Here is a 21,436-nt window from a genome sequence, read left to right on the forward strand (position 1 = left end):
GAAATATATACAAATTGTGTGCGTATTGTACTTATTTCACTCATAAGAAGAAAATTTCAAACTATCAACCTGTAAAATTATGTTTGAAAATCTAATACTGTATTCTGCTGCTGATGATGAATATTGGCATATTATGAATACAACATTTACTAACAGAGAAAAGAAGTCACCTTCTACCTACATCAGGTGTATAGGCCTAATGTCTAAATGCTTCATTAAACTAATAACTTTTTCCTAAGTTTCTCACTCGTTATTGCTGCTTCATCTATAATCAAATTTTTATTTAAATTTACGAACAAGTCTCGTTCTACATTTATAAAAAGTATCTTTTTTTAGCGCAGAAATTCTATTTTTAACAATTTTAAGTTTTGAAAAGGTCCTTCCGCAGGTTAGCTGCGTACAAGGCAGAGTTAACATAAACTTGTAAGCTGTATATAGATTGGTAAAAATTCAAGATTGTGATAGCACGAAAACAATGTTAGAGGTACATGCTATCTAGAACATTTCTTCTTCACTGAGCAGTTGACATAGTTCTCTTCGCCTTCTTCTGACTGAACCGTCATTCGTCTTCATTTAAGTTATTCACATCAATTTCATTACTTTGATCCCACTGAGTCTAAGATCAACTAAGGTTGAGTAACAAATGGTGCGTAAGACTTCTGTTGGAAATTCGTTAATGTCTGTTATTTCAGGGATTTTTTTTTATGGAGCCATGAACAGTCTTTCAAAATATCTGTTTGGATTAAATCTTTTTTTTCAATACTTGAAGTAGCACAATTGATAATACGGAAGTAGATTTGTTTAAATTTCTGAACTGGAGTAACTTCTAAAACTTCATGTTTTGCTTTTTCACTTGGCATTTTTCTTCGAAATTCTCTTCTCATCGAAATGCAGTGAAACTTCTACATCATCCACGGCAATTGCACACTATTTTGATTTGTCAAGTGAGAAATTCAAAGTGCTGTGAACTAATTTTAGCAGTGATTTGTTGTAGCAAAGTTTGCACCAATTTCCAAACTGTACAGTAATCCATTTCTTTAGTATTTTGAAACGGGAGTTGTGATCAGAAAAATATTGTGGCACCATTTTGTGGCACCAATTTTTTGGAGTCTGCATAGTTTGGTGCTGGCACAGTTTCTTTTTAGTCTCTTTCCCCCAGACAGTCATTCTCTTGTAACAAGAGTTTAAGAAAACAGCCGATTCCTCTACTAAACCAAATAAATTTTCTGCTCGGAGCAAATTTACTGTAGAATCAGCTACAGCAAAATTTAGTACGTGTCCCATGTAGTGTAAATTAAATACGGATTCTCCCTTTTCAAAGAGGACCGTTGAGAGAGAGCGCTTGAGGACCGTTGTAACAGCCGCTCATGTTACTCACCCCATCAAAAGAACACAATAATATTCGAAATTTTAATGCCACATTCAACTAGCTCTGATTTTATACATTCGTACAAAGCAAATTCACTTGAATCATCAACAACTGTATAAATTTAAGTCTTTCATATACCTTTCCTTGGACTACGTAGCGGACACAGATTGCCAACTGGTTCATAAAAGCTATATCTTGTGTACTATCCACCATCAAGTTATAAACAACTGTCTTGAAGGTCTTTCAAAATAATATTTCGTTCAAATTTATTATCTTGATTAACTTTTTATGAATCTTTTTGACAAAAAAAAGTAAGAGAGAGCCTCGTCCAGTTTGTCCTTTTGTCGACTTTCCTTCTACTTCCTTTTTTTTTTTTTTTTTTTTTCAGTTTGTGCGCTTTGGTGTCTTCAATGCACTTTGTAACATAATTTTGCAAAATGACATCATAATTTGCAACTAACATGACCAATTCAAGGAAATTCCCATGGTCTTTGACAGAATCTAATGAATGCGCCCCTTTTGACTTCCCCCCTCTAAACAATTCCTTATCTTCCTATAAATAACACTATGTCGATTAAACGCTGTATAACCAATCTTTTGGTCTGAATTTCTGCTTCCCTCTTTTTATTATCTGATTGGAAGCTAATAATGATGAAATATTATGAACGGCTTTGACTTTCGAAAACTGCTATCGCCACGAGGATGCGAAATCAGTGCAACGACACACGAAGTCCTTAATGTGGGCTTTCTAGACTGGACTCCGTTACCTCTTAATTCAGGTAGCTCTCCAATTGTCCTTACGATGCTGGTCAACACTGAAATTTTTGAGTGTCCCCATCGGGAATCGAACTTGAGACCATGAGCATCGTAGGCATGTGCGCCATTTAGCTAAAGACAATATTAATCAGCGAAAATATTTTCAATTTTCAACGTCACTTGTATTTTGACAATTCAAAGGGGCCTCCAAAACAGAAAAAATGATACCAAAATTGCTAGTAATCTAAAATTTCACAATAATTCTTTCTCAGACATAAGAAACGAATAACAATATAAATATCAAGTACGGAATAATAAACGGGTTGAGCGGGGTCCCCGGTGCGTTCCAATGCTTACACTGTCGCTATTCTTTACTGAGTACCACTACGTTATACAAGTTTCATATTTTAGGTCTAAATTTCAACAGCCCACCAGGTTTTGCTTTCTTTCAGAACTTCAACCAAATTTGTGTACTGCAAGGTAAGTTTATATTAATGCTTATTGGAAACATGAGTTAGTGCGAACGAAGCATAGCCTTACAGCTTTCAAGTAATTTTCACACATCCTATGCTTGAATGCGATTAAGTAGTATCTAAATGTATGTAAACGTTTTTAATACCAACCAAAAATTTATCGTTTTGTTCTTGGTGGCCCCACAGCTCCGGAGCCCTCGGCGATTGCCGACCTGCCGACCTGCCGACCTGGCCAGACCGCCCTTGATCTGTATCTTCTATGATCTTAGTCCATGTGCAGTAGGCCGTTTACCATTGTTACCACCACCTATAAGTAATACTTATCAATGTATATATACGATTTATAGTTTATGACAACTTGTGAATATATGAAAGTGCAACCAAATATCATCTAACATCTTTTGAAACATCAAAGCTTTTTTTTTTTTTTTTTTTTGTCAAGCTGCATATATATTTTCTTATTTTACCTGGCAAGCTGAGATACTGTCGTAAGCATGGTCACTTCTGGCTTCTAACTTCAGAAAACGGACTAATTCGATGACATGAGGATTTTGCTTGTTTAGTAGAGTATTTAATCTATTATCCCAATCCTCTACGGGATTATTTGCTCTATGGCGTTTTTCATGACAGTTAGACATGCTTATTGGGACTGTAGAATTATGTAGCCACTGGTCAACGAAATAGCCATAGAACTGCTCAAGCTTAGAGGATGTCTTCTTGAATAGACAGTCAACCACTGTCAACTATTTCTAACGCAAACATTCGAACCTGAAGTCATTGTTTTTGTAGTATGTAACCAAGACCAAATCCTCTATCTTACTCCAAAGACACTGGTTAAAGTGAAAATTGCACCCATTTATGGAAGCTGAAGGGGAAATTGTCCTAAAAGTATTTATTACTGCTTCCTTGAAGTCTACCATTACAACTTCAGGATTCCAATCCAATTCAGGACTTCAACCTTTCATATATATATGTTTTCTCTTGTCCGGGAGAAGGCTAAAAACTACTGGAATCATATTAGTTTACTCTATTAAACTTTCAATATCTATATGAATTACAAAAGAAAGAAAAAAAAATTTGGGAGACAAGTTTGTTGTAGCTCTTAAATGTGCCGTCAATAAAGAGGGTCGTGCTGGCCTGCAAAATGAAACTATTCAGGAACTCTTGTTCGCTGTGGCTGCTACTCGAAACGAAACCTTTAGATTCCATATTCCCCTCTGCTCAAAAACTAACAAAAATTCACAGAAATAGTACCAGGTATTGAACCTGTATACAAATGGGAATTCTTATATCGCTTTTAAATCATGACATTTCATTGCATTTGGCACTTGTATGCAACTGGGAAGGATATTGACATGTACGCAAATAGGAATGTATGCAAGTGGGAGGACACCCTCTTGACTGCTATAACTTCATTAGGTCGAGTCCAGTACTTTTGCGCTATCGTAAAAACGCCTGGACAGATGTAATCAAATGTACAACTAACATTTTAACCAGAAAACGACAGTTTTTAAGCCTGTGGAGGACTGAAACAGGCTTTTGCTATGGAGTTGATGCTCACAGAAATTTCTCCATTTTAATATTTAACTCTATTGTATGGAGCGCGTTGTTCAATGAATGTTATAGGGTAAGTATGCCTAATTTCGCAGTACCACATAACGTAAAGAATTACGAAATTGGGAAAGGTTATGAAAATAGTTCTCCACATAAGTAATACATGGCAGGTACTCCTTTATGAGAAGAAATGTTGTCCTGCTTTTGCACCTGCAGGGTCCCTCAGAAACTAGATGGAATAGAAAAAGCAGTGAAATTTTTCGTGCTCGTTGGGCTGCTTATTCACCAGGTGTTTGTAGCATAGATATTAGAGCACTGTATCATGTGTATGTAAATGTGTAGAGGAAATTACAAGAATTGTAATGATATATGCAAAATATCCCTAGCCATCGTATAAAGCTCAGTAGTAGCTACAGGCTTAAGTTCGGTAAGGCTGTTTGTAGAAGACAAAGGCAAGGAGACTTCGTTGTAACAAGTTCTCTAGGAGGCAACGTTGTCAAAGGCTTTGTCTAGGTCCATGAACTTTGTCAAGACTATGCGCCTGATTTCATGTGCCTTGGTTGCAGGGAGGAAGATGAGTAGCTTTCCTATGCTTTGAACATTTGATTCTCTTTCATTTGATCTGTCATGTTTACGTTAGCCTGGTTTGTTTATAGTCTTACTGGAGCACTTAATTCTCTTCATGTTCTAATGTTTCGCATTGTAGCTATTTCATCTAGTTTAATGCTTTTGAACTGGTTTCAGTAGTAGCTTTTTTTTTAGTTAAGCTAATTTGATTTTTTGTGTTTTGACCGTTTGATTTCTAACAGTTGTTCTGTGAGTTAGATAATGTTTAGCTACATAAGCAAGTTTTGTTCCTAGCATTGCTATAGGACTCGATTTTCTTCATGTTCTACTGTTTAATATTGTTGCTAGGCTCTATTTCATCGTGTATAATGTTTTTGAATTGGTTTCAGTATTTTTTTGTTTTTTGTTTAGCTTGGCTAATTTCTATGAAATGATTAACGTTGTGTTTACATAATAATAATAATCAATAAAGTGTAGTGTAGCTATGATGAAAAAATATCGGTGTGTGCACATATGTAATTCATATCCTATAAATTTGTAACGTTTAAATCAAATAGATGTATAGGATAGTGAAATTAGAAACAAACAGGCAATACTGCGAAATTAGGCACACCTATTGCGAAATTCGAACATATAACTGCGAAATTAGGACCAGTTGTATTTTATACTTCGACTGAACATTACTAAATTTCTAAACGCAGCAAGAAAGCAACAATATATGTATCAAGTCAGGTTAATATGTACCTCCAAAACAATCAAGTCTGCTGTTATTTGTCTATTATATGTTTGATAATATACAGGGTGTTCATTTATAATGTAGCCAAAATCCACTGGTGAAATCCTGACACCTAAACATTAAAAAACGTCCATATGAATATAGAGCGAAAACCGCGTTGTTTGAAAGTTACGAGATGCTGAAATTGAGAAAATTGTAACTTTAAGGCTGCCTAGCTCGGAAACTATGAGAGATAGCAAAGACGGTTAAAGAAATATTAGAGGAACTTGTACATTGTCTATCTAAATAAGCAAGTTTCAAACTTGAGACGTATCGGCGCATATGATTTGAGAAAGAGATGTGGAAGAGTGGAGCCTATACCACAACTCCCTCTATAAAATCCGGTGCACCGATACGTTCCAACTCTAATACTTGGTTATTTAGATAGACAGTGTGCTAGTTCCTCTAATATTTCTTTAACCGTCTTTGATATCTCATAGTTTTCGAGCTAGGCAGCCCCAAAGTTATAATTTTCTCGATTTCGGCATCTCGTAACTTTGAAACTACGTGGTTTTCGCCTTATGTTCATATGTACTTTTTTTTATTGTTTGGGTGTGAGGATTTCACCAGTGTATTTTGGCTACATAATAAATGAACACCCTTTATGTTTGCAAATATGCAATTTATTGCTAAATTGGGCATACTTGCCCTACATCCATTATATTATAATTCGTTGTGATTCCAGTTATATAATAGTTCTTTCATTGTTATATGCAATAGAGACGATTTTGTTTTTCTGTAGCAGCTCATGTGACCTAAATCCCAACTTAAGTTGTAGATTCACATCTCGCATAGCTATGGTGCTGGAAAGGAACATTAAACTTCAAAGTTTAAACCAATAAAATAATCCAGTTCTGGGCCACGAGCTTTTGCCGGAAGTTGAACATAGGTTCCCACGCCGAAGGTACGTATGCCAATCATACAGTCACGATGAAGCTTTTCGAAGGCTTCAAGTTGTTAGTTTAAAAGTCAATTCTTCGTGTCATACGGTATCATACTACTTGTTACATAGAAGAACAGAGTTCCAAGTTTGTTTCCATTTTATTGATTCTTGAGCGTTATTATAAATCCTGACAGTTTGCTACACTTGTATTTATAATTTGGTCTGAATTATGCTTGGTTTATATTCAGGTGAAGACTATCCTCAAGAAAGACTTTTTTATTAAGTTTTTTTCCATAGTTATTGATAACATAGACATAAAGGGATATACTATACATATGTCTGTAGTTTTTTGATATAGTGTTTGCTTTTCCAGGTTTTGGAATTACAATGGGATAAGTTGTTCTCCAGGAAGATCCGGATCTAAGACTTACATTGTATAGTTTTTATAGTCTTGGCTAGGCTCTTTTGATGCTGATTGCTTTAAAGTTGTCAGGACCTGGAGCTGTGCATCTTTCATTCTTAATTGGTTCTTGGATTTCTTGTGTTACAACGTCCTCGAGAAGGATGTCGATTTCCTGGATGTTAGTATTTCATGTCTTTTTGCACAATAGCGTATCTTTCGTGATGAATACACCATTGAATTTGTTCAACGTATTTGCTTGTCTTCTGTTTTTTGTTTTTTTGTGATTCTGAAATCTTCTGTGTTTATTAGTCTATAGTATGGCGAAAGTGTAATTTATCTTTGATCGTTGGTTCATTTTTGTTATTAATTTGATGCGAAGTAACATATTGATTTTTTAAATATGATATTTTCTTCAAAAAGAGCTTTCCAGAACTTACTGGATTCCTTTTTGCTTAATTTTTGATTTTATTTTCACTCCTCTGTTCCTATTTTAGAGTTGTGTTGAGTTGATTTTGAGTTTAACGTCCTTTCAGCAGCGAGGCTACATGAGACGTGAACCTACTGACAAACGTGGAATCCGAACCACATGAGCTCCCAACGAGAATTGAACCCATGTTCCTATTTTAGAATATATTCTCTGATCAGTGACCAGAATTGCATCAAGAGAGAGTTGAAGCATTTAATTTTTTATTTCCTTTCAGGATAAGCGTGGTAAAGTACGGAACAACAATAAACGACCAAAATCGTCATTAGTTTTAATGGCGATTTTGGTCGTTTATTTTTGTCCCATGCTTTATATTAATATAGTAAATGTTTATTTTTCCATAATAACTTGGTCAAAAAGATTCATACTTCGAAACCCCTTGCATATGCCTAGAAGTCTGCATGGTTATTTAAAAAAATCGTATCCGCATCAGTACCCGCATTCGCAGATAATGAAATAACAAATATACAAAATTTATTTGTTCTATGACAATTACGATTTCAAAAGTAGTTCCAACTATAATAATTGTAAATTCCTCCTTTATAGTATCGTAAATTCTATGATATAATATCGAATAAAAGTTAAGTGAAACATTCAATATTAACTCTTCCTACTATAGTTTAACTACGCTAAATAAAATGTAAGAAAATTCATCCAAACACAAATATGAAATTATAAGAAAAAGTGCGAATTACTTAAGATCCCGTCAAATGTGGATTTCTGACAAGAAAACTGTCAAGCTAGTAATTCCACATCTATTAACTAATTTTAGAGTAAGTCCTTTTTCTTTGTTTTTTCTAACTTATAAGACGTAAGTGCCTTTGTTCAGAACGCATATGCAAAATGGAGATAAAAGAGTCTCCAGGAAGAAAAAGAATGAGACACCTCACGCAAACCGCCATAAAATCAGATTAGCACTTCTTATTAATTACAAGATTTAAAAGCAGAGATTATGATAAAGTAATTGACGAAACTTAATTTTGTTTTGACGATTATTTGTCTCGAAAGGACAATGACTATTTATTACAAAAAGTAAATAATGAATAGTGTTTAGAAGAAGGATCACTAAGCTTCTTGTCCTTTCACGAAAATTCGTATTTTTATCCGCCATCCTCACAGTAACTAAAAATATAATGAGGCGCATATCTTCATTTGCGCAGACCTCTACATATGTCACTGCCTGTAGTGTCTACAGACTTAAATAAATGAAATGAAATATTTCAATTGTATGTCCTTCGCTTATGCCGTGTAAGCTAAACGGGAGGGGAATGATGGGAATGAATGAAATGATGCAATGAAGAACGTGGGAAGAAACGATATAATCCCGAGAAAACCCACATATATGGTGTTTGTCCACCACAAAGCCTATTTGATGTGAACGGGGATCAAACCAAAGACTCCATTCATCAACGGTAAAATATCTACCACTGAGTCACTGCGGGCCCTGTCTGTAGACTTAATAATCATATACAGGGTGTTTCAAAATAACACCGACAACGTTTGGGAAGTGATTCCTGACACCAAGATAGGACAAAAAGTATAGACCAACCTGGGTGCACAAATGCTTCCTTTCGGAGTTATAGACTACCGAAAACTTGAAAAAAAAATATTTTTAAAGGTCCATAGCTCCAAAACTATGGGACATATCGTAGTCGGGTCAAGACTTCACTTAGGAACTAGTATGTGCGCTATCCAAAAATGTATGTTTCAGAATCTTAAGGTACTTCAACAATTTTTATAAAGGTAGTTAGGCTACGGGTATATAATTTGAAGTACTCATTAACTACCTCTATAAAATTGTTGCGGAAGTACAGAAGGATTCTGAAACATGGATATTTGGATAGGGCACATACTAGTTTCTAAGTGAAGTCTTGACCCGACTACGGTAGGTCCCATAGTATTGGAGCTATGGACCTTCAAAGTTCATTTTTTCAAGTTTTCGGCTGCCTATAACTCCGAAAGGAAGCATTTGTGCATCCAGGTTGGTTTATACTTTTTGTCTTATCTTGGTGTCAGGAATCACCTCCCAAACGTTGTCGGTGTTCTTGTAAAACACGCTGTATGTTTGATCTGCTATATGAGCTGTGGCTATGCTTGAAAAATAGGATAATTGTTCATTCATTCATTCCTATACTTAGTGTAGATTTATAACTCAAAACTATCAAATCACTACAGCATGACTTATAAATTACACTTGAATAAACCATACAACTGGAGACTTTCTAAAATTAAAAGTGGTTAGGCTTTTTCACTACAACTGAAGAAAACGAAAATTCCTCGGCCAAATTTACTTACTCTCGGATGTTAAACAGAAAACACCCGTGATGTGTTGTCACTCCTAAATCTGAATAAATTGTTAAATACAGCAGTCGTTTCTTAATTAGATTTTAAATTTTCATTATTAGAATTCTATAGTGTTAATTTATTTCTAGTGATTTTAAATGACAACATAACACGACTTTAAGTCGAATTTATGTCTTCACGTTGGAGAATCGAACATTCTACGTACTGCTGAGAAGATGCTGCCTTTATAGAAGGATCTATTGTACGTTTGATTAGACAGAAATCGCGCAATTAATAAGCTATTTTCCACTCCGTAATGAAAGTAAAGCTCTCGTTTGCATAAAACCTTTTAGTGTTGCATTGAACTTAGCCTATCAATTAACAGAAGAAAACGAAAGAACGGCTTTGTAAAACACAATTCAATATCCACGTAGTTAATCTCTTCTTGAAGACCATGACCTTGTTCATACGAAAGTCATTGCCTTCACACTAACTTCATAAATGCTTTTATTTTAGTTCCAGACACAGTAAACGACTAACTGAACACTGTTCTGCAGTGTCGTTGACTCTTTATACGCAGACTACTTAACATTGCAAGCTATTCACGTCGGAAAACCTGTTTTTATCTCTTCCGTCGGCGCTTTTCAAGTATTTCCTACAACTTTTAAAGTAGCAGTCTCTGAAATAAACGCCGATGAATTTTCTTTTCTTTTCAACATTATCTGTATTAATTTCCTTAGCAAGATTTAATTGGCTGAAGTTAATTCTTTATGATGCTATAAGGATATAGTTAATTAGATGTTTATAATTTTCAATTGTGTTGTAAATTTTAGATATTTTTTTTAAAAAATATATATCTTGGCTTGCTTATCAGCATAAAAAATTATTTTCTGTCACTCATAGGTCACCTGATGCTAATTAAGGAGCTCTACGGTTCATCCATTGTGGTCGTTATCTAATGATTTCTCCTTGACATAACAGTTATCCGTTTTATTATTGTCAATTATTTATAGTATTTTATCACTTATGTGTTTTCTTCTACTATACTTTCCATCAAGTGCATTAGAATCCAATTTATTTTCAAGCAGTTCAACAAATGTCTTTTACTCTTCCTAACTATCTTCGATATTGTTCCTTTAACCCCTCTACTATTACTGATACTTCCTTAGTATTTCTTCTCAGTTCAGCAATTTTTTTCATTCTTCTCCTCACATTCACTTGTCAACAATTTCTGGTAGTTTTTCATCGCTTTTTCGCAGTGTTTGCATTTCCTGTCCAATACTTGAATACAATCACACGATACGTTTAAAATATTCTTCGTAACTCTTTATTCAGCAACACCCATTAGATTAGTTTTTCTTCCTCGTCGCTTCTTTTCTTATTCCTATCCTTGCTTTCATTTCTAATTCATATTTGTTTTACCCCCAATAATAATATTACCTGGTTATTGAAAAACAGTGATCTCTACTTTCTTTCCTCCAAGCTCTATAGTTCGTTTAAACAGATCACCACTACCGGGTCTTTTTGCTATTTACCACCCTCAAATCCAATATGCTTCACAACTTTTCCTCAAGTTTTCTAGTATCATGTTAACCGATTCCGATTCCACAATAAAAAAGGTATCGTCAACAAAGTGAGTACAATTAATCCTTCTACCTTCTACAGAAATATCACTGAAGTCAAATACTTCTCAGTTATTCTCTCTAATTATATATTAAATAATTTTGCTAATTTGTTTGGCCATATAATCATATGATCAACATTCGAAACTGAAGATTTACTGTACATGATATGACACTATTATATTTGTGCGATTAAAATACCCAGTTGACGTTGTCACTTTCAAAGATCAAAAATAATAAGAACTATAATATCTGGTTACTAAAAGTAGTCTTCAGCTGTAGTAACATATTTTTGTCACTGCTTATCCAGCCATTGTACTCCATGATTAAAGAAATCTGGAATCAGTGATAAGAAGTTCTCAATCAGACATTGCACCATCCGGTCATCGGCAAAATTCTTCCCTGTCAAGAAGTGATAGAGATGTCGGAAGAGATGTTGGTGGCAAGACCACGGAGAATATGGTGCATGAGGAAGGGTTTTGTAATCCAACTCATGGAGAGTTTGCAACCACCTTTGAGCAAAATTTGTGAGTGCACTGTCATCCAACATGACTATATAAATATTTATAGATGTTTGCGGGAAAGTTGCGGTGCACCCCATGGAATCCAGCACTGTAACGGACCGCAGTGATGATTTCACCTCAACAGAGCAAGATATGATTAGTCACCCTCATCCCACAGGCAACAATACCAGCAACAATACCTTCTAAAGCTGGAGGGGTGGTTTTGGACATTGATCATGACTCAATCATTGTCCTTACCATTCATGATTGTCTTAATAGATGCATCAGAAATGACAATCCTGCATCAGAGCCTTTCCAGTTATTTCCTACTCTCAGAGAACTGCATATTTCCAGACGCGATTCTTGTTGGCTACGATCAACTCATGTGATACCCTTCTTATCTTATCGAATGAGCGGAGTTCTCTAACGACGGTGGTATGATGTATACCTAAGTCATCTGCTATTACACGAACAGTTATCCGAGGGTTCGCTTACAAGGCGTAGCTCTACCCGAGTAGCTCACCAGAACATGTTGTTAATTAGTGGCAGTGGGTTTGATTTTTCAATATTGTCTAACCGGTACGAAATTTCATAAATCAACAGCGTATGGCGGCTTCATTCACAATCCCTGTCCCAGATCTTTGTTAATGCGTTGTTCATATACAGAATACTTCAGTTTGTGCTCGTAATTATGCACTTTCAACCAATCTTATTGAATAATACATTGCCTAGAGACTAACTGTGCACCCCGGCCTGTTTTCTGAACTTTTATGGTGTTTGTGATGCCTTATGCATGACCTCGACCCATTCATTATTTAAGTTACAAAGAGTGTTTTCCCACCTGATGTAAGATAGAAATTTCAGTAGTATCAACCAAATAATACTTTTATAGTTCTCACATCGTTTAACATTCGATTTTTTAGCCAAAGGTAGCAGCATTGTAATGTATCTTCGAGGTCTTTAGATCATTCTCTTCTTTCATAGAGTACATTTCATTTCTTTCTTTGTTGTTGTTGTTGTTGTTGTTAACGCCGTTTGTCTCATGCTTCTACTGCATACAATAACGGATATATGGCCATGGGAATAGCTGTAAACTGAAAAACAAGTGTCCGACTTGACCGACAGTACTGCGGTACATATAACCTGCCAAAAGTCATGGCAAGAGACGAAGAAACACTAAAATACGGCCTTCAAGAAGGAAGAAGAAAACATGAAACATCCTCAGCATCATTTATTTGACAATGCACAGAACGTAATGACAATGAGCCCTGCCGGATTTAGGTTTGATGGTGCCCTAAGCTATTGAAAGGGACCCTTTATACGTCAAGCTTTCTTATTCAGCGACAAAATCTCGCCCCTATTAGGTTTGGATATATACTATATGCTAATTTATGGATCTAATGGACAAGGGCATCGATTTCTCTGTAAATTGAGGGGGGGGGGCATTTAGATGCAGAAGATATATATATTTAGGAAGTGGCTAGTGTTTCTCGTTTCTGCCAGTAGTAAACGTCATCGGCAAAAGCAGCGGTTGCAATACCAAATGTATGTGTATACGCGTGAATGTCCCCTTCCCACATTACTCTTTAGTCTCATCCAAACAATATTTAGGAAGTATTAACAGGAAAGTACCTTCATGCTCAATTTATATATTTATTTCTTTAAGTATATTCACAAATATTGGTTTAATACATATTTCCTTTTTAAAAAAACAAAATGAACAATCACTGTCAATTTGCGTTTGTACTTCATTGGCATGCAAAATTTCAATACCAATGTTGTTGAGAAAGAGATAAATAGGGGTCGCGGTGGCTAAGTGATACAACGCTCACCTCTGGCGCATGGGGTCCCTGCTTTGAATCCAGTTCCCGCTAAGTGAATTTGTGGAGGACAATCACCGTGTGTGTGTGTGTGTGTGTGTAGATTTTCTCGTGGTTATCCCCTTTCCTTCCACTTTCCTCATCCTACCATTCCATCCATCTATAATCACCTTCTTCCTTAGTCTCGCTGCGTAATTGCGGGACATTAAACTAGAAAAACAAGATAAATAGTACACTGTACATGTAACGTGTGCTGCAATGCATGTTTTACAGAAAGACAAACAAATACATAAATTCATGCATGAAGTTAAATCAAATTTTTAATTAAATAAACCAAAATTATTTCATTAATAACTATTTAATTATTTGGATTACTTAAAATGAAAGTCTATTCTTCCATCATTTCGAGCTGCAAATTACTCTATTGCTTGCTGATTGAAATCTGGAATACTGTTCACTAAGTCTCTCTAGATAGAGAGCATCGCTACCACAGATAGTATAGGGTGTTCAGAAAGTAACTATGCAGTCCACAAGAAACATTCTTTGTTCAATCGTCAGCATGATGACCTGGATCCCAATGATGTAACACAAGAGATTGGTCTTCAATCAAACCAAACCTGTGAACAAATACAAATACTTGTATATATGGTTCAAATATGTTAAACAGTGGAAAATGTTGTATTACTAATTGACAATCACATCAGTCATCATCATCACTTAGCACACCACAACATGGCACTGCATAATTACTTTCTGAGCACCCGGTATTTCTTCTGTCCTGGTGTTCCGAAGGAAATATATTTTCTTTAGAAAAGAGAAGCACCTGTCTCCGACGATCGAGATTTTGTTGGCATTGTAAAAATGAATATAGGGGACAGAAGTTTAATTTTCAATGACCATGTATTTTTGTCTGCTGCTTTAGTGTAGGTCTAGTCTAACAACCAAGGTTTTCCAAGTGTCACACTCCGATTTCCTTAAAACTCCTGCAGTGAATAAAGGAAGCAAAAGTATGACATACTTGTTTTTTTACTTCGACCAACGTGAGGGATGAAGGGGTAAACGCCCCCATAAACTGCGAACATAGAGAACATGACACATTTTAGCAGGACCATAACTAGCAACGTACAATGGGAATTTGCTTGAAAGTCCTGCAGTGAATAAATGAATCAAAAGTAGGACATACATTTCTTTATATCGACCAACGTGGAGGATGAAGGGAATAAACGCCCCCCTAAACCGCGAACATAGGGAACATGACACATTTTAGCAGGACCATAACTAGCAACGCACAATGGTAATTTGCTTGAAGCTCTTGCAGTGAATAAAGGAATCAAAAGTAGGACACGTGTTTTTATATCGACCAACGTGGGGGATGAAGACTGTAAATACCCCCTAAAATGCGAACATAGGGCAATATGGCACATTTTAGCAAGACCATATCGAGCAACGCACTCTTTCGATTCGCTTGACGCTTTTAAAATTCGTAGAGGTAGAAACAATAAGTAGAAAACATTGTAATAGTAGTCGATACGTCTGGCAAATGGCAGATCAATTATGAATATTGTGTCATCATCTGCATGTAATGGGAAAAAGTGCTATGAATTCGTATTGCCATGAAGAGTTTTAAGAAAAAAACAATAGATGGATCCCTTGTAAATATTGGCCAAGATGGGAGATAAGATTGGAATTAGTTGAATTGTCGCTTGTATCTGTTTCAGAAAGCAGTATCTTGAGTGTTTAGAGCATGGTTACATCGCACGATACTACAAATTCAATCATAATTACCAAAAATTCATAACACAATTGGACACTGAATTTAATTCGTTTTATCTTTGATAAGCGTGTTACAAGTGGAATGTTATCTCATGTTAATAAAAAAGACAAATTACGCCAGAGTAAAGCGTCTATCAAAGCAATATATTCAAGTACAAGTGTGATGATTAATATGTTAATCGTATACCGTGTGTCCTATATATCATTGATGACGTGCACAATAAGGCGTGCTTATCATTATATTTATCGGGAAGTAATAAGTCAAAGGTATAGAGCTCTATCCAAAATGGGTGTAAATCCATTAAGTATCATTTGTCTATTTGCAGTCTATTTTGCTATTGTAGACATTCCAGTACCACCTCCAAACAGGAAAGAGATACATCTTCCAAATTACCTCCGGGAATTGATCAATAACGCTGCAGATAAAGCCATGTCAATATACAACAAAGACGTTACTGTAGACTTTGATTTTAATGAAGATGTCATGGAACCAAATGATAACACCGATTATGGAGAAGTAGATGAAACTTACGAGGAATATGTGCGAAGGAGAGCATCGGGGACCTGCGGTGTTAGGAGTGATAAGTCTATGAACTTGGAATACATGAGAAACGCAGTTGAATTATGGAAAAGTGAAAAACGAAAGAGATTGTCGCAACGTCCGTTATGCGACATTACAAGAAAGTAACGTCCCGAAAACAATCGTACTGTTAGGAAAAGCAAGTCTCTTTAAGTGGAACACTTAAAGAAAATTGCGTAACGTGTCACTCGCCGTGTTTCAGAACTTTCAAACCACCATCGGTGCACATTTACAGCTTCATGACGTAGATCTGCACCGGCGGGCTCTCCAGGCAAGTCAGGAGCATAACCTCGCTTCATTTACGGCCTCAGAAACGTGGTTTTGGGTGTTTATGTGCGTGCACAATATTGTTTCACGTAAAGTGACCAAACTTATAACTGTTTTCCAACATTAGCAATGTGTATCTCCAACGGCTTAACTAGTTATGGTCTTCTTAACAGGTATAGTGTTGTGTATGTTCGCAGTTTAGGGGATATTTTACCCCTTCATTCTCCACGTTGACCGATATAAGAAACACGTATGTCTTACTTTGATTCCTATATTCACTCCAGGAGATTCAAGCACATTCCCATTGTGCGTTGTTAGTTATGACCTTGCTAAAATATGTCATATTGCCCTATGTTCGCATTTTAATGGGTGCTTACAATCTTCATCCTCCACATTGGCCAATATAAAAAACATGTATGTCTTACGTTTGATTCCTTTATTCACTCCAGAAGTTCTAAGCAAATTCCCATTGTGCGTTGCCAGTTACGACCTTGCTAAAACGTGTCATATTGTCTTATGTTTGCTTTTTAAGGGGCTGTTTAATCCTTTCATCCCCTACGTTGGCCGATATAAAAAAAAACACGTATGTTCTATTTTTGCTTCCTTTATTCATTGCAGGAGTTTCAAGCAAATTCCCATTGTGTGCTGCTAGTTATGGCCTTGCTAAATGTGTCATATTGCCCTATATTCGATGTATAGTGGAGTGTTTACCACTTCATCCCCCACATTGGCCAATATAAAAAAAAAAAACAAGTATGTTCTACTTTTGATTCCATTATTCACTCCATGAGTTTGAAAGAAATCGGAGTGTGACACTTGAAAAACGTTGCTTGTAGGAGAAAAGCACGGAAAACACGTTGTTCAAGGTAGGAGGAAAACATGTGTCATCATTGCAAGTATTAGATATTTCTGCTATTATCAGTGTTTATTTTATTCGATTTTTTAATTCATACTTTAGATCATATTGCATATACGTTTATCTATTGAGTCTTTCTAATTTGAATTATTAAGTGTAACGATGTTTTAGATTAGGAAACTTAATGAAATCAAAATTAAGGTATCGATTAAGAATAAAAAGAACATCTAACTTGTTGTGTACTCGGTAAGAGTATTAATAAAATTTGCAGTATCATTCTTTCATTATCAGTAATTATTTTCCAAATTGAAGGTTACTTGGGTCCGTGGTTCGATCTCAGGTCGTTCCGAGTGGGTTTTCTGATAGATAAGCACCGTAAGGGTTTTTGGGAGGGATTCTTCCGTTTCCTCCAATGGGAGCTCATGTGGTTAGGATTCCACGTTATCCGTAGGTCCACGTCTCATATATGCTGCTGAACGGGACGTAAAACTGAAAAATCAATCAATCCGTTTCCTCCAACTTTGTTCATACCACTATTTCATTTACTCTCATCCTCATCGATTCTTTTAACCTACAGGTCATAATCATAGGATGTAAAACTGGAAGATTTTACTTCATAATAGTTACTTATTTGGCAATGAAAAGTATTGACGAAATATTAACTATAAATTACTAAATTAGGTTGAATGGAAAGGAGTATCGTAAATTTTAAGTCTATTTCCGTTTTGCGAATTGTTAACTGCATTTATACTTTCAGTTTTTCATTAAACACACCTCCTAATTTTTCTTATTGGAACCTCCTGATTTCACGCTTGGTTGGCAACACTAAAGAAAGGAAAATATTTTGCTTGAGAGAGAACTAATATTGGACAGTTATTGAGACAATGTAAATTCTTTAAAACTGCACCAAACTGAGCATAAAATTAAAATACAAAATTATTTTATATTTTGACAATTACTTTGTTTTACTTATAGTGAATACTTAAAACTATCTTACAAAACCGCCGCAACACATAATCTGATCTCTCTCAAACAGAAAAGAACAGAATCTGCGAGCGAACGAGCCTTGACGATTCTCCTTATGTACTTTGTTCCAGTGACGGATCTAGCCCAGTGCCTGGGGAGTCTAGACCCCCAATTTCTTGAGGGACAAAAAGAACTGAAGCTATTATTTCTATATTTTTAAAGGTTTATAGGAACATCATGATATACCTATCATACTTTGGGTTCTGGCTGCCTTTCCCAGTTTTTACTTTCTACATCCGCCACTGTCTGCATTGCACGCCCTAACGCTACACCACAGCTGTAATACATTTTTTTCACAGTACTACGCAGGCCTTCTTCTAAAAAGGTATATTCATGGAAGGAGAAAATCAAAATATGAAGAGGCTGCACTGGGATGCTATTTTGGTATAGATATTGGCAACAGCAATTTAATTTCACGGGGGGCGGGGGGCAAAGCCCCAGAATTTATGGTTGGATGAAACATTGCTACAGTGTTTCCTTCTTTTTTAACCCTTTGGGGATCTTATCGTACATTTTGTACGATACGCATTTTTCATCGTACATTGCGTTATTTCTCTTCTATTTGAGCTTTTTCGTCCGTTTTTTTTTGTTTTGTTTTTCAAGTCCAGATACATTGTGGAAGACATTACGTATAGTTTCAGACCGTCCTGCGTCCAGACATAGGAGGTGATGACGTCATAATTTGGAAATAGAAATTTTCCCTTATGAACCCTATGTTCATTATTTTTTGGCGGGCTTCTTTTTTCACGTAGAAGATTGAAATTTTGCACAAACATTCAGTCCACCGAGTAGTATTTACCAGATTTTTTGTTCCGATGTCAGTGCTAAAACAGGGGGGAAACCAGAGGGGCAAAGGGTTGAAAAAAGGGATATTTTTACCCAAAAAATCCCGTTTTTCAGGATTTTCCCGCCTCACATACATGATAGGACCACGTGAGTCATACCGTCTGAAAGGCAGTTCCATTCTGAAGAGAATGACGGTCGAATCATTATCCTAGGGTAATTAAAAACGTCTCAGGGATTTTTTGAAAAATATACTTCTATATAGGGAAAAATGGGGCATTGTCGGTATATATATTTTTTGGCGGGCTTATTTTTGAACGTAGAAGATTGATATTTTGCACAAACATTCAGTCCACCGAGTAGTATTTACCAGATTTTTTGTTCCGATGTCAGTGTTAAAACAGGGGGGGGAACAAGAGGGGCAAAGGGTTAGAAAAGGGATATTTTTACCCCAAAAATCCCGTTTTTCGTCATTTTCCCACCTCACATACATGATAGGACCACGTGAGTCATACCGTCTGAAAGGCAGTTTCATTCTGAAGAGAACGACGGTCGAATTATTATTCTAGGGTAATTAGGGCCGTCTCAGTGAATTTTTATCTAAATATACTTCTTTATAGGGTAAAAGTGGGGCATGGTAGGGAAATTTTTTCTGGCGGGCCTATTTTTTCACGTAGAAGATTGAAATTTTTCACAAACATTCAGTCCACCGAGTAGTATTTACCAGAAGTTTTTTTTCGATTTCTGCGTAAAAACAGGGGGGATTCAGAGAGGCAAAAGTTGAAAAAAAGGATTTTTAGACCCAAAAAATCCCTTTCTTCGGGATTTTCCCCCTTTACATACATGATAGAGACACGTGAGTCATACCGTCTGAAAGGCAGTTCTGTTCTGAAGAGAATGATGGGCAAAACATGATCCTAGGGTAATTAGGGATGTCTCAGGAATTTTTTTCCCTGCGATCATAGTGTTTTGTGGTAATTTGGGGCATTGTGGGAATTTTTGAGAAAATTTCTCCCGCCCTTACTATTCAAGATAGAAACTTGAAATTTGGTACACACATTTAGTTTACCAAGTACTATTTATCAGATTTTTTGGAGGTCTCTACGTTCACACAGGAAGGGGGCAGGGGGGCCCAAAGTTGGACAAAAAAAATTCCCCTCAAAATTTTCCCTTCGACATCAATTTTCTCTCTCCTGGTATATGGTATGGGTATGCAAGTAGTACCATTTGAAAGCCAACTCTATTCTGAAGAGAATCAGGTATGAACCATGATCCTAGGATAAATAGTGACGATGCAGTAGCTGCTTGACTGAAAGTCTAAAAAATAGCCCAAAATGCCAGGATCCCCAAAGGGTTAAAGTTTGTATTTTATCAATCAGCCTCTACTTCCAAGCTGCCGCGACTTATCCACCTACCAATTAGGTCAAGCGCTGACAAGTGGAAAAATTAATAACTATCACAGAAGCCAACTAGCGGTTCCGAACTGGCTGCAGCAGCAAGTGGACAATACGAGAAGATAGGAGCGATACATGTACAAGAAATGTGCCTTCTATGTTAAGAAATAGGAGCTCCCTGCCATAAGCTTAATGTTTCTGAATCCAGTGGCGACACTCGTTGCGACTGGAAATGTTAACATTTCTCTTTCGTGGTGCACCAATATTATTTTACGGTGGAAAACAAAGGTTTATTTTTACTGAAATACTATTTTAATATGTAAAAACTTTCATTGTTGTTAAAAAAACGTATGCGGTTGCACACCTATGCAACCTATAGCTGATATATATATATATATGGTCGCTTACATTAATATTCGGTTTTTATTAGGAATTGCCAAAAACAGATTGGATTTGGATAATAAAAGGTCAAGTAAACATAATTTCTAAGGCAAAAGATACATGGATATATATTGAACGCTGAAAGAACAAAATGTGGCACAAAATGCTAATCAATGCTTAGTAACGGGATGTGAAACAGATAATGGGATAAAAAATACCTCCCATTAATATTCGATTTCGATAACGCCAACGGTGTTGACTCGTTTCTGTACTATGTGGAGGGCATGGTATCGTGACAAGACATGTACTGCAGATGACAGCAGAAGAGAATATATTTAATTTCGCACGAGAACATGCGGGTAAGTCAGAAGACTGGTGGGAAAACGTCAAAACCAAACACCTCAAATTTACTTTCGTCCACGAATAAGACTTACCCACATATTTTCGTGCGAAATTAAATATATCCTCCTATTAACTTTACTTACACACGGTTTCTTACTTGGTACCCTACCATGAAACACGGAATATCTCAACACTTTGCTGACTGTTTCTGCGATAACGTTCTTGCCTAACTCGGAGTTTATCAATGCCGCAATACTCACTGCACTTAACCTGGGATTGTTCTTAATTTTGCGAAGAATTGCACGTTCGTTGCTGTCGGACAATTTCCTGGGCTGTCCAATTTGAGGTATGGATTCTATTCTATTTTCATTTTTATACATCCTGACAATGTCTCTAACGGAACTCTTGGGGGTGCGTAATATTTCAGCTAATTTAGCGTACTTACGCCCTTTTGCATGATGACAGATCAACAATTGCCACTGCTCAAGGCTTGTATTTTTACCTTTTCTATACATATTCGGCACAGTCCATGTAACCTGTTT

Source organism: Thermobia domestica, chromosome 2, assembly GCF_964235325.1.
Source record: "Thermobia domestica chromosome 2, izTheDome1.hap1.1, whole genome shotgun sequence".
Lineage (NCBI taxonomy): Eukaryota > Metazoa > Arthropoda > Insecta > Zygentoma > Lepismatidae > Thermobia > Thermobia domestica.